General features: G+C 40.2%; 1 pseudogene; it reads right to left on the bottom strand.

Annotated features, from left to right (window-relative positions):
• Positions 1-864: 864 nt before the first annotated feature.
• LOC136335197 (CDAN1-interacting nuclease 1 pseudogene) lies at positions 865-3,474 on the bottom strand (annotated as a pseudogene).
• Positions 3,475-3,954: the final 480 nt, after the last annotated feature.

The following is a 3,954-nucleotide window of genomic DNA, read 5'->3' as shown; positions in this document are numbered from 1 at the left end:
TCTGAGGGGTTGTACTGTGGCTTTATAGGAGAGTGGGTCCTTGTTTTGAGGAAATACCCACTGATATATTTTAGAGCAGGGGTCCCCAAACTACGGCCCGTGGGCCGCATGCGGCCCCCTGAGGCCATTTATCCGGCCCCCACTGCACTTTCGGAAGGGGGCACCTCTTTCATTGGTAGTCAATGAGAGGAGCACATTGACCATCTCATTAGCCAAAAGCAGGCCCATAGTTCCCATTGAAATACTGGTCAGTTTGTTGATTTAAATTTACTTGTTCTTTATTTTAAATATCGTATTTGTTCCGGTTTTGTTTTTTTTACTTTAAAATAAGATATGTGCAGTGTGCATAGGGATTTGTTCATAGTTTTTTTTATAGTCCGGCCCTCCAACAGTCTGAGGGACAGTGAACTGGCCCCCTGTGTAAAAAGTTTGGGGACCCGTTTTAGAGCAATGTAACATCATATTTGCAACTGGCTTTCAAGTGGCTCAGAAATGGTGGTAGGAGAATAGTATGTGTATTAGATAGTATGTAGTGATATGTATATGTGAGCAAGAATAATAAAGTAAATGTAAAATGTTAATAACTGGGGACTCTGGGTGAAGATTATGAGGGATTTATTTTTGTATTATATTTGCAACTTTACTATAAACTTGAAATTATTTGAAAATAAAATGTAAAAATATCAGGTAGACAAAGACAATTTGAGTGTATGAGGAAATACTCAAGAGGAATATTCAGATTATCAAACATACGTGGAATATAATCTAAATTTTGAATACATGTATTTACTTAATTTAATAAAATTATATTAGAAACATAAAAAGTTAACAATTGTCACCTATTAGTGACAGATCTTTTTGAATTAGTGATGTATTATATGGCAGTTAAAATTTTTTTTGAGGAAACCTCCATATTGTGTTTCATAGTGGCTGCACCAATTTATAATCTCATGAACAGTGCACAAAGGTTCCCTTTTCTCCATGTCCTTGCCGACACTTGTTATTTCTACTCTTTGATAATGGCCAGTCTAACAGGTGTGTGGTGGTATCTTATTGTGGTTTTTGTCTTATTCTTTCTCTTCATTTTGTAAGAACTTACATTTTTATTCATATTTTTAAGACAGCCAGCTTTTTCTCCCTCAGCCCCCAATCCAATGAAGGAGTGTGGCTTCTAGATACAATGTAACTAAACTTTCAAATGAGATAAGTAAAAAATGTTTGGTGTTCAAATAAGTATTATAAAAAGAAGATATTCTCAAGTATATTTTCCTGTTTGCCTTAAAACCATGGAAGTCAGGAAACTGTAAAGCCTGGACAAAACAAGTGAGGGAGGAAGGGATGACTAAGTTTGAAAAGTAACAAACCCTAGCTGTGCAGCCCTTTAACAGCTCCCTGAAATAACTTGCAACACAGGCAAGAATGGGATATGTGAACAGTCAAGGACAAATGGTTCGAATCTTTTCTCATACCCCCTCTCCTCCTGGAGACAAAAGTCATGTAGGCCTACAGACAAAGAAATCAGGCACATTTCACATGACAGCCAAAGCTGTAAAGGTATATAAGACTCAGAAAAACTAACTTCCAGGAGCTCGTGTTTTGTTGCCTTTTTTGAGTCATGCTGCTCCATCAGCTAGTAAACTCCCCTTCCTCCAGCACTTGTCTGGGTGTCTTTGTCCTCTGAGAGTTGTTTCCTTTGTTTCCTGTAACACGAGCATGTGGCACAGGCTACCCTCGAGATCTCCTGGAGCCCTACAGATGAAGGCGAACATTTAGTTTCAGACTTTATGTCTTCAGCTTTGCTAGGATTGTGCTAGATAATTAAATGGTGGTAATACAACACTAGGTATCTGAATGTACATGAAGAGAAAGGGAGAGGAAGAGAGAATAAGTGGAGTCCTAGGGAAGAAAATAAAAAGGCGATTCAGTAACTGGGAGAATTGAAAAATCACACCTTTCAGTCTCCACATTTTTCTTTAGTATTCAAGGAGAAACCATCTGGAAGGAAGATTATGACTATATTTATAAACTGTTTGACAGAGACAGAAATACTGATAATGAGTGGGTTGTGTCTGTAGTTTTTGGATGTTCATATTAGCAAGGGATGAAAGAAAACAGAAACTCTTGATGCATTTGTCTAAAAACAAAGTGGTGTGACCAAGGGCAGCAAGAGTTCAGCTGAAATTCAGGGCATATATTGCCAGGAGTTGCCGCTTTAGGAAAGTAAAATTGCTTGCAGATTCACTTTTTCTTCCCAGCTTCTCTTCCAGGACCATCAGGGTCAAGCTATGCTATGACACAAGCTGAGCAGGATGCCCCTCTTCTGGTTAGAGTCCAGCTCCTGGATAAATCGGTACCAATAGATGATCAGGCCAAGCCCAAATCTATTCCAGTAGCTCCAGAACTGGTCATACATACAGGTAGGCGTGGTGGCTGCATTTATCAACAAATGAGGCTTTGCTTTCAATCCAGTGAATTATGTGCCCTTCTACAGCAACTGGTACTTGTAAAATAGTCTAGTGTTTTGTCATAACCCTTTGTGTGGAGCTGATCTTCATCTAGGAAGGACAGTCTTTTCTCTAGAAGCAAGCATCTTCGCAGGACTTCATGCTCATGACCAGTGGCATATTTAAGACAGTCCACCAGTGGTCCATAATAGCAGTTATTCATGCGCTGATAGACCTGATTTGCTAGAACTCCAGGTAGAATCTGAGAAGGGTCTTGTATTAGCATACTATTTATAACAGACTTGGAGGGTGGAGTTTCCTTATGTTCCTGTAGAAACCTAGCCAGTATAATCTGAACCATTAATGAGGGTGTGTAGTCCACCTCACTGGTCAGCTCCAGGAGCACTCAGGCAGCTTCATTTTTCCCTATGCCATTTGGGTACCTCTGGTAATAACTGTTTTAAAGATTTTATTTATAGATTTTTAGAGAGAGAAGGAGGGAGAGATTGTAGTTGCTTCCCTTTAGTTTTTCGTTGATTGTTTCTAGTCTCTGCCTTGTCCCCATAATGCCAGGCTTTCAAATCGGTGACGTTAGTATTCCAGGTCAATGCTCTATCCACTGCACCACCACGGGTCAGCCCTGGTAACAACTCTGAATATCTTTTGAAGTACAATCTTTGGCATGTATTCTTTTAATATGTACTCGTGGGAGAAGATGCTCAGCAGAATGGCTTGCGTTTCAGCTTCCTCAGGCTCTGCATGGGGGAAGGCATAGACACTAGGCTATTTCATCCTACTGGGCTTTAGCATAATGTTGGGCCAGAGTCTAGGAGGTGGCTGGCACAAATAAATGCCTTGGGCTCAAGCTGCCTTGGTGCCAAGAGATGAGGGGTGGGCACATAGGAGCACTGTGCTGGTCCTTGACTTCCTTGGCTTGACCTGCCCCCCTTCACTTAGTTGCACAGCTTGGGATTCACTCTGGAACTCTGTGGGAGTAGGGGATTAGCACCTTATTCTTTCTTAAAGGCTTGATATCTTTTTGGTGTCCTTGTTAATTTTATCATGATTATTTTATTTCTCTATTTATTTATTTTTTATTTTAGAGAGGAGGGGAGAGAGAGAGAGAGAGAAGGGGGAGGAGCAGGAAGCATCAACTCCCATATGTCCCTTGACCAGGCAAGCCAGGGTTTTGAACCGGCAACCTCATTTTATTTCTCTTTTTAAATTGACTTCCTTATGTCTGACATTTGTGAATTGTGATTGATTTGTTCTTCTGATCTTTCTTACAACGATACATTCTCATAAACATTTGTAAATTTTTTGTGTGAAACCTTCATTTAGTTTTCTTCTTTCCTGTTGGATGACATGTGTTTTGATGTGTTGCTCCAAAGAGGATTTATATTTGCTTTACAAAGGGCCCCAAGACCAATTTTTTTTTTGTATTTTTTTCTGAAGCTGGAAACGGGGAGGCAGTCAGACAGACTCCTGCATGCGCCCGACTGGGATCCAC

Source organism: Saccopteryx bilineata, chromosome 4 (assembly GCF_036850765.1).
Source record: "Saccopteryx bilineata isolate mSacBil1 chromosome 4, mSacBil1_pri_phased_curated, whole genome shotgun sequence".
Classification (NCBI taxonomy): domain Eukaryota; kingdom Metazoa; phylum Chordata; class Mammalia; order Chiroptera; family Emballonuridae; genus Saccopteryx; species Saccopteryx bilineata.
This window is presented reverse-complemented; position numbering and strand designations above follow the sequence as displayed.